The sequence below is a fragment of the Zingiber officinale genome, chromosome 8B (genome assembly GCF_018446385.1).
Source record: "Zingiber officinale cultivar Zhangliang chromosome 8B, Zo_v1.1, whole genome shotgun sequence".
Lineage (NCBI taxonomy): Eukaryota > Viridiplantae > Streptophyta > Magnoliopsida > Zingiberales > Zingiberaceae > Zingiber > Zingiber officinale.
In genome coordinates this window covers 110,069,877-110,080,984 of record NC_056001.1, presented here as the reverse complement: position 1 = coordinate 110,080,984, position 11,108 = coordinate 110,069,877, and the positions used below count along the sequence as shown (strand labels likewise).

At 35.1% G+C, this 11,108-nt stretch overlaps 1 long non-coding RNA gene across 2 annotated transcripts; it reads left to right on the top strand.

Annotated features, from left to right (window-relative positions):
• Positions 1-298: 298 nt before the first annotated feature.
• LOC122016764 lies at positions 299-10,702 on the top strand. 2 transcript variants are annotated; one of them, XR_006121182.1, is made up of 2 exons: positions 299-976; positions 1,709-10,702. It is a non-coding gene; the product is annotated as an uncharacterized LOC122016764 (long non-coding RNA). The 2 variants fall into 2 exon arrangements; XR_006121183.1 differs by having other exon boundaries at positions 299-1,003.
• Positions 10,703-11,108: the final 406 nt, after the last annotated feature.

Below are 11,108 nucleotides of genomic sequence, written 5' to 3'. Positions count from 1 at the left end.
ATAGGAAAACATGAAAATATTTTGAGGAGTAGGAGGAATATCAAATGTACGAAATAACATGTATGTGCCACACAAATAACGAAAGGCATTAGGCACAAACTGTTGAAGAGGAATGTCAAAGTATTGGCTTACATCGATCAGAAAAGGAGGAATGGGAAACCATAAACCCCCTATCAACTGATCCCTAAAGAAAGTTATACAGTTAGCAGGAGGATGGTGAGGATGCTTGATAATTGTCATTTATTGATGTTATTATAGCTCTTATACTCAGCATTTTCTTATCCTCTCGTGCAGTTAAATGTTGTTTAACATCATGTTTTACGAGTTAGGATATTATTTGGAGCTTGCTATAATTTCTCCCTAATTTTGGTAATATTTCATGATTTTTGTAGGGAATCAAAAGATGAGATAAGAAGTTGGTTCAACTTATTGGATGATGATTCACATTCAATTTGACTCCAACTCATTGAGCTTGAACCAAATCAAATTCCTCTCACCAAACCCTAAACCTCATTTGAACCCAACCTAAACCCACTGTTCACCCGGTTAAAAAACAAGTATAAAACCCAATTTCTTCGCGGATGAACAGTGGCTTGCGCTACTGTTCATCCGCGACTTCCTTCCTTCCGCGCTATTGCAGCCCCCATCCTCTTCCAGATCTACTTCTCAGCAAGTTTCATTGGCGTCGGAGCTTTCATCCGTTGGCTTCCAAGATTAGATTGTCTGCACGCGCCGACAATTATCCCTCCGGAGCTCAGATCTGTGAGCAATTTCTCTGTTTCAGCCATCAGCAGAGGAATTTCTCCGTTGATAGTGGCTCGCCCTCAATCTGAGAGTATCGATCCAGAGAATTTAGATTTCAGATCTGCAGAATTTCAAACTTGCAGTTCAGCTCGTCATCAGCTTTTCCAGAGAATCCAGCTCATCAGATCTGCAGAATTCTTTGGTGCTGAAGGAGATTGAACTGAGTTCAATGGTTGATAGCTTTTCCTTCAAGTCCGAAGTGAGGTTTTATTAAGGGTCCTTGTGTGATGGCAAGGAGAGGCTTGTTAGAAGAGTAGATTTGATTAGAGATGACTTAGATTTTAGTTCTGCAGTTTATTGTTTCTACATCTTTGTTTTCTTTAGATCTTGCTATCAAAATTCTTGTTCTCTAATTCTGAACTATGTAGTTCTAGTTTTGTTACCTTAGATCTCTTTTATGCAATTCAATTCTGTTTTCTTTCTTGTTTCTACAGCTAGAGTTCTGCATTTCTGTGCTACAGATTTTCTTCCTGCAATTCTAATTTCGTGTAAAATTTCTGCACAAGTCATTTCTGCAATTTTAATTCTGATGTATCTCTTTTAGCTTCTAAATCATAGAGTATGTTAGTTCTCTTAAGCTAGGATTTATCAGGAGAATACCTAAAAAAAATAATAATTCTAGTCTAAGATCAAACTTTCTACTATTAGTTTCCTTGAGATATTCGACCTTGGCTTTATACTACAATAATCTGGAGTAGTTAAGGGTTTTCAAGATTAATTAATTTGGAGTTCATTCGTGACAATCAATTCGAACTTACCAAATTTTGGCGCCGTTGCCGGGGAAACTAGTAGAGTTTGTTTGTTTTTAGATTGAGCATGGTTTATCTTTTCTTTGTTTTCACTTCCTTGATTTTATTGTCTATCTACTTTTGTTCTAACTATTGATTTTTGGTGGTATGACCAGGTCCTCGTGTAATAAGTTACTTGATCTTGATCCAGAAATTGAAAGAACCTTCAGAGCTTTGAGAATTCAAGAAAAAAATTCAGAGGACTCAAGAAGTTCTTTATCATCTTCAGATACCCCCATGGTTGATCATAGCAGAACAATGAAGGAGCTTGCATCTCCTGATGAGGCTTTCAAGTATTCTTACATTACTTATCCAGACTTGGCAGGAGACTTCGAGCTTAGATCTGGTTTGATTCATCTGCTTCCTAAATATCAAGGATTGTCTGGAGAAGACCCAAATAGACATTTGCATGAATTCCATGTGGTGTGTTCAACCATGAAGCCACAGGGTATTTCAGAAGAAGATATCAAGCTAAGGGCTTTTCCATTTTCATTAACTAGAGTAGCTAAAGATTGGTTGTATTATTTGCCACCAGGATATATCACTTCTTGGATTGATATGAAGAAGACTTTCTTGGAGAAATTCTTTCCAGCTTCAAGGACTGCAATTATCAGGAAAAGTATCTGTGGGATTCAGCAAGTGGTGGGAGAGACATTATACGATTATTGGGAGCGATTCAAGAAATTATGTTCAAGTTGTCCTCAACACCAGATCAGTGAGCAGCTACTAGTCCAATACTTCTATGAGGGTTTACTACCTATGGACAGGAGTATAATAGATGCAGCAGCTCGAGGAGCTTTAGTGAACAAGACTCCAGAACAAGCTAGGGAGCTTATTTCAAACATAGCAGAAAATTCACAACAATTTAGAAGTAGAGCTTTCACAACAAGAGGGGTTGGAGAGGTTTAAATGGTTTCCAATGAACAAAAGGAGATAAGAAGCTCATTGTTGGAGTTAACATATTTGGTGAAGCAATTGGCATTAAACAATGCTAATCAAGTTTCTATTTTGCCAAGCACACAGTTTCCGTATCAATCAAAGGGAGTTTGTGGCATTTGTTCAAGCCAAGACCACAATTCAGAGTAGTGCCCAAATCTTCATCAAGATGAGTCAGTAGCAGCATTTTCTAGAGCTCAATTTCCTCAAAAATATGACCCCCATTCCTCTACTTATAATCCTGGTTAGAGAGATCATCCCAATTTTAAGTATAGCAACTCATTTTATCAGTAATCACCTTCGAATCAGAATTTTCAGCAACTTCAACAGGGATTCCAGCATCAGAATCAACATTTCCAGCACCCTTACCAACCTGCAAATCAATTTCAGCAACAATTTCAGCCTTATCAGCAGTTTCCAAATCAAAATCAGCAATGACAATTCCAGAATCAGGGTGTTCAGCAAGAGCAAAATGTAATTCAAAATGCACTTCCAGCACCTTCAAGATTAAGTTTGACTCAAGGAAGTTCTAATAGCTCTTCAAATTCGGATACACAACAGAAGATGGATGATTTGATGCAACATATTTGACAACAGCAGCAATTGTTTTTACAGCAGCAGCAACATCCGCAAAGGATAGATTCAGCTTTGCAAAACATTGAAAGACAGATTAGCCAGCTAGCAATGAATATAAATCAAATGCAAGCTCAAGGTTCAAGTAAATTACCTTCTCAAACAATGCCAAACCCAAAAAATGTGAGTACGTTGACTCTTCGAAGTGGAAAAACCATAACAGAACCAATAAAAAATGTTCCAATTGGATCATATTTTGTTGCACCAATTCCAGATTCGCATTCGAAAGAATTTGTACCAAGAAAATTGAATTCAGAACCCACTCAACCAGTTCAGATCAGTGGAAGTGATACATCAGAACAAACTTCAACAACTTTTTGTTCAGCAGAACAAGATGGCTCACATTCAGCTCCAATTTCAGCTCAAAATATAGGGAAAGAATCACAACAGCAAGGTATTGAGGTTGCTGTACCATTACCTTTTCCTCAAAAAAGAGTCCAGCAAAGGAAAAATGTTGAGGAAGAGAAAGCTAGGGAATTTCAAGAACTCGTTAATTTGTTTAGCAAAGTGGAGGTGAATGTGCCCTTGTTAACCATAATATAACAAGTTCCGAAATATGCAAAATTTCTCAAGGATGTATGTTTGCATAAGAATAAATTAAAGGGGAATGAACTAGTTAGCATGGGAAAAAATGTTTCAGCCCTTATTCAACCCATTCCTCAGAAGTGTGATGATCCAGGAGTTTTCACCGTGCCATGTACTATTGGAAATTATGTGTTTGAGGACGCTATGCTGGATTTAGGAGCTTCTATTAATGTAATGCCGAAATTAGTTTTTCTATCATTGGGAATTGGTCCTCTATAGCCTACGGGAGTTGTTATTCAGTTGGGCAACCGTAGTCAGGCTCATCCAACTAGAGTGATTGAGAATGTTTTGGTTAAAGTGAGTGACCTTATATTTCCAGTTGATTTCTACATTTTGGATATGGAAGGTGATGTATTAATGAGTAGAGCTCCAATCATTTTGGGAAGACCATTCCTTAAGACTGCAAGAACTAAGATTGATGTGAATGCGGGAACTCTATCTATGGAGATTGCTGATGTAGTTGTTCAATTCAGTATTTTTGATACGATGCAACAAAAGAAGAGTCATTCTATTTTTAGTGTTTATAAATCCGAATGGCTGGATACTATTGATTTTCTTATTGATGAAGATTCTGATGAAGTTATCTCAGACTCTAATGAATTGGGATGTAAATCTAAACATTCTGGAGGTTGTATTGATAACAGGGAAATAGTTGAGGTAAGACCTAATTGTGGTCAAACTTCAATGGATGAAGATATAAGTGTAGGGGATTGCATGGAAGCATTACCCCAAGAATCACCAAAAATTGAATCTATAAGTGTAGGGGATTGCATGGATGCATTACCTCAAGAATCACTACCATTCATTGAACATTCATCAGAACTTGATAAGAAATCACAGGAAATTTCAAAGGACATTTCAGAGGAAGTTGTGAAGCCAGTGAGACAACCAAAGGAACTGATTAACTCATCGAATTCTTTTTGTATTAGCAATATTTTTTCTAATGGTGTTATAGAGATGCAGGAGGTGTCTACTGGTCAACCTTTCAAAGTGTATAGCAACCAACTTAAGAAATTTCTTCGAGGGAGGAAATTAATCTGAGTGGAGATAGTGAAGCACGTTGATACTATCTACCCAAATTGAAGGGGAGTTCGTTCCAACTTAGGTTTTGTTTTTGCTTTCACACAAATAATAATTCTTTGCTTTCACAACTTAGCTTTTAGTTCGTTTCTTATAGCTTGCTTAGTTTCTTAATAAATTCTTTGTTTACAAATAATAAGTTTAGTATAGGGAAATAAATTCTTTACTGTTTACAATTTCCTTATAGAACTAAGTTTGAATTCGGAATAAAAAAATGGTACCCCTTGGACAAGTTTTCCTATAATATGTTAGAAGTAGAGAATGTGAGCTATATTTGAGAATCTATTTTGGGCTTAATGTCATAAATGGACTTTTAATTTTCATAAAGTTTCTACTTAATGAAGGACACTTGATTGGTAAATTGAAATGATACTTTTCATACCTAGTGAGGATGAGCTTTAATTGAGTGATGCACTTGTGTTATTACACTCTAGAACTTGCTTTGATTCTTTCAAAACCACAATCTAATGGATTAAATCATGTTTATGAAGGTAAATCTATTTGTTTCTTCCTTTCACATGAATTCTTGCTATTCTTCTTGATAATCATCATACCAATTTATGCCTTCTCCTTTGTAAATCTTTTGGATGTGGATACATGGTTTGTTATATGATGGATATTTTGGCAAGGAGGATTTAGTTGAAGTGTGGGGGAAAGAATTTTTGGATGATATTTGTGGATTACATTTTGGATGCATGAAGAAAATTGGAGTGGTTCAAGAATGTGATCTTAGGAAGCTAGATGGAAAGGAAGTGAGAATTTTGGCAGCTAAATGATGTGTAGTTGACACAAAGTCAGAGGTGCTATATGGAAATTCATAAATTGTACTAAACTGTGCTACATGTCGTATAAATGATGATCTTGTTTCTCTATAACTTGCATGAATTGTGGACTGTGAAATAGACACAGAAACAGTGAAGATTCAGAAATAATGAAAATGGAAGCTTATGTATCAAAAGTGTATCAAGATTTGGAAGTGTTGTCAAGCATCAGATAAAGTTCAAGGGGAATATGTCAATATGAATAAACAAATGGTATTAAAAGATCAATGACTGAAAAGGAAGCAGATTACAAGTAATTCAGAATCTAAAAATTTCACATTCTGAAAATGTACAGAATTTCAGAACCTGGAGTTGAGGGTTGCAGTTAAATCTGTTTATGATCTGAACTGAATAGATGTTGATGTCATCTTAATTCAATCCGAGACGAAATGAAGTTTAAGTGTGGGGGAGAGCTTGAGCTTTATTTGAAGTTGAGCAGTGGATTTGAATTCTGGAATTGAGTGATGTTGATAATGAAACAAGCTGAAAATTGCTAAATCTGATCAAAATGGATTAAATTCGAAAATCATTTGTAAGAGCACCATTCCATCTCATTGATCCAGCAATCCTGCAGATTCTTTTGCAATCAAATTCTGAAACTTAAAATGTGAAATCTGCAGATTCTTTGGCAGATTCTGAAGCTTTATCAAGGCTTGCATGATGAAAAGTTTGTAGAGAGATGAATTGTTTGGCTGGATCAAGAACAATAATTTTAACCTTAGGCCTGATGTTTCTGTAATTCAGGATATTTTAAATATCAGACCAAATAGCAGAAACTCTGAAATCTGAAGAAAATGGAACTGCAGATCCAGGAAATGCAGAAATGTTAAGTCTTAATTCAGGAAAATGCAATTATGTATCAGTTTGGTGCAAAGATTGTGTTGCAAGTTCTGACCAGTAATTATTTCATTGCTATTCTATATCATCTTCCTTGCAAGACTATTCATGACAAGTTTGCTGAAGAGTTTTCTGAATATTGAAATGCAATGTATATTCTGGAAATGAATCTTAAGCTGTAGCAGTGAAGAAAATGTAGCTTTCGAAAAAGATTTATAAATCTGTTCGTCTGAGAAAAATCAAATCAATCAACACCATTTTAGGCCTGATATGTTAACTATTAGGCTCAGAAAAATTCAAGAAAGGGAAGCTGAGTTGCTCACTATGCAGAATTGTATCAGGGATCTATATTGATTTTCTGATTGGGAAGGAATTGAAGACAAACTATATCTGATTGTGTGTAGAATAAGAAATTTTATTGAGGTTAAAGTTTCAAAGTTTGGTCTGAAATTCTAAGAAGATCAGAGAAGTGGTACTAAAACAGTAAAAGCTGAAATTCAGAATTGATATTGTTGTGAACCTGAAAGAGCTTAAGTGATCATTGAACATTCGACTTAGAAATTCTGTAGTTTTGCAAGTTTTGGATTCTCTACAAACTGATTTGTACCAAGTTCAAGTTGGAAATCAGAAATGTTGAACAAAAAATTGCAGGAAACTAAATTTCAGGTCTAACAGCAACAGTCTGGAAAATGAAGCTGGAAAACAGAAATGCAGTGCTAAAAACAGAGAGGCAAAATGATGAAACAGTGAGTTCTTTGGATTTCTTGCTAATGAAATTCTGAAATACTGAATTTGCAAATGCTAAAAGAGTAATCTGATCATTGCTGAAAATTTCAGCCAATGCAGAATTCAGGAAGTGCAGGATTGTGTATCAAGATGTATCAAAGATCAAGAACATCACTTATATCAGAATTCCTTTAACTTCTTTGAATATGATTTTACAACCCTGGAACCTTTGAAACTGAATTTTGGAAATATTTAGCTGGATCCATTACTTCGATTCTGTTACTTCATTGCAGCAACAAGCTGAAACATAGATTTTCAGAAACTCTGAAGTCTGATCAAGCTACTGAAAATTTCTGAATGTACAGAAGAACTTAAGGAACTAGAACTTAAACATTCACTTGCAGGAATTCAGAAGTGAATTGCAGTTTTGATGATGGAAAAGTTTGTTGGTTTCCTAACAGTTACACAGTAGGGGAAGACATCTATTGGCTATTACCTTGTGAGAATCAGAGGTTGCAAAGATATTGCACAGTGATGCATTAAAGAGTTCTGTTTTGCTGGAAACTGAGTTATAAAGGATGAATTGTATTTAAGAAACATTCAAGATTGTATTAATATAAAGGATTGTATCATAAGCTTTGGAAACAAATGATTTCAGTTGAAGATCGAGTTTCCTTAATGTGTTTCTTATCGTATACATTCTGAAACTGAAAATGAGTGAAGTACTAATCTGGGTAGTGCAGAAGAAATGAATTTCTGGTCCTTGTTGAATTCTGAAGGTAGCTGATCGAAATGTGATTCTAGTAATTAATTGATATGTGAAGTGCTATTGACATATGTTTTTAAGAGATTCTAAAAAAGGAAAAAATGTTGACACTGTAAATACAGAAATCTGTAGTTTTCTGTGCAGATTTTGTACATTTTTTGGAAAATGTGTTATAGCAGGCTTGGGTTGTTTATATCCATGTCTGATCTAAATGGGGATTGATTTCATTTTTTTTTTATTGATTGAATGTTAAATGAGGGAATTGGACAAGTTTAACTATTCAGTCCTCAAGCTAGAATGACTTGGAATTCCAAATCTTGATACACTATGCTAATTTCTTGAAGTTGCAGAAGGATGCAGGAAATCAAGGAAACAGAACACAACAACAATTACAAATCTGTTCCTATCGTTAATATATCAATTTGAAGAGCATTTGTTGAATTTCATTGCCCGAGACGAGCAAAGATTTAAGTGTGGGGGAGGGTGTGTAGTTTTTATTGAGTACTTTGGTACAAGATGGAAATACTGAAATCTGCAAGTGCTGTGCAGAAATGGGAACAAAGCAACAAAATAGAATTTGAAACGGAATTTTGAAAAAAAAAACATTCAAGAAACTGTTACTTATCAGTATTGCTTTGAATTGGATAAAAGGATTAGGACATGGAAGTTTAGACAAGATTAGATGAATTGGATTAAAAATCCGTTATAAGTTGGTGATTTGAAAATTCTAAAGATTGAGTCTGATACAAAATGTGAAGGCATGTTTTAGTCTAGATTCATGAAATACATAGATCAATTCCATTTTAGAAGTTTTGTAGATACTGAAAGTGGGCTCATAATGGTTTTGTAATGCTGAATCAGTAGCATTAAGTGCTGGAAACCGAAATTCAGTACCTAAAATTCCTTGAATCAACTTCTGAAACTTAGTTTGGAAATTCTTGAACTGTTCCTGATGATTCTTGAAACTATTGATTACTGATATGGTACTAAGTTCTGGATTAGAATTTGATTACAACTTTCAGAGATGTAGAGCAAATAGCAGAAATTTATCACATGTCTGTTAATTAACAAACCTGCAAATTTAGAATAGGAAATCTTTAATTCATGACATGGCTATTTAGGTTTATACACCAAGAAAGCAGAGTTCAAACAGAACTGGTACATTTGAAATGAAGTTAGGAAGGAAGAAAATAAGGAAGTATTGCTGAAATTCATTAGATAGCATTTTTATGTATCCATGTCTTCCACTGGAACTTAAATTCATACTTTCTTTCTTATCTTTTCTTTGTTGCTAATTCTTTCTTTTCTTATCTTTTCTTGCAACTAATGCTTTAATGTGCACTTAATTCATATCTCCTATTTCTTCATGATTAACCTTCATATTGTGATTTGTATTCATGATCATGGTAGAGAGTAGAAGATAAGCAAGCTTATGGTAAGGTAAGAAGCACCAGTAGCATGAGTGCCCTCCATTTTTTGTAATTACATGTGAGATAGGAAGAGGGCCACAAAAACTCTATCTTGTGAGGTTTTTAGTGTGAAATCAATTTCAATTTATTCATAATTGATGGAAATTATTATGTTGTTAACCAAGAGTAAAGTTTGAAGTCCACGAATGCATGAGATTTTGGAATGTGATAATCTTAGATGGTTTACTTTCTTTATTTTCTAATCATGTTTAGGAAGTTGTTTAGGGGGTGCCATTTAAGTAGGATTTTTAGTCTTTCTTTACTCGCACGAGACGTGCAAGAATAAGTGTGGGAGATTTGATAATTGTCATTTATTGATGTTATTATAGCTCTTATACTCAGCATTTTCTTATCCTCTCCTGCAGTTAAATGTTGTTTAACATCATGTTTTACGAGTTAGGATATTATTTGGAGCTTGCTATAATTTCTCCCTAATTTTGGTAATATTTCATGATTTTTGTAGGGAATCAAAAGATGAGATAAGAAGTTGGTTCAACTTATTGGATGATGATTCACATTCAATTTGACTCCAACTCATTGAGCTTGAACCAAATCAAATTCCTCTCACCAAACCCTAAACCTCATTTGAACCCAACCGAAACCCACTGTTCACCCGGTTAAAAAACAAGTATAAAACCCAATTTCTTCGCAGATGAACAGTGGCTTGCGCTACTGTTCATCCGCGACTTCCTTCCTTCCGCGCGATCGTAGCCCCCATCCTCTTCCAGATCTACTTCTCAGCAAGTTTCATTGGCGTCAGAGCTTTCATCCGTTGGCTTCCAAGATTAGATTGTCTGCACGCGTCGGCAATTATCCCTCTGGAGCTCAGATCTGTGAGTGATTTCTCTGTTTCAGCCATCAGCAGAGGAATTTCTCCGTTGATAGTGGCTTGCCCTCAATCTGAGAGTATCGATCCAGAGAATTTAGATTTCAGATCTGCAGAATTTCAAACTTGCAGTTCAGCTCATCATCAGCTTTTCCAGAGAATCCAGCTTGCCAGATCTGCAAAATTCTTTGGTGCTGAAGGAGATTGAACTGAGTTCAATGGCTGATAGCTTTTCCTTCAAGTCCGAAGTGAGGTTTCATTAAGGGTCCTTGTGTGATGGCAAGGAGAGGCTTGTTAGAAGAGTAGATTTGATTAGAGATGGCTTAGATTTTAGTTCTGCAGTTTATTGTTTCTGCATCTTTGTTTTCTTTAGATCTTGCTATCAAAATTCTTGTTCTCTAATTCTGAACTATGTAGTTCTAGTTTTGTTACCTTAGATCTCTTTTATGCAATTCAATTCTGTTTTCTTTCTTGTTTCTACAGCTAGAGTTCTGCATTTCTGCGCTACAGATTTTCTTCTTGCAATTCTAGTTTTGTGTAAAATTTCTACACAAGTCATTTCTACAATTTTAATTCTGATGTATCTCTTTTAGCTTCTAAATCATAGAGTATGTTAGTTCTCTTAAGCTAGGATTTAATCATTACTTTGGATCAGGTTTATTAGCTGCATTTCAATTCTTAAGTTAGGATTTGAAACAAAACTAAACACCCCCATTTTATCAGGAAAAAACCTAAAAAAAAATAATAATTCTAGTCTAAGATCAAACATTCTACTATTAGTTTCCTTGAGATATTCGACCTTGGCTTTATACTACAATAATCTGGAGTAGTTATGGG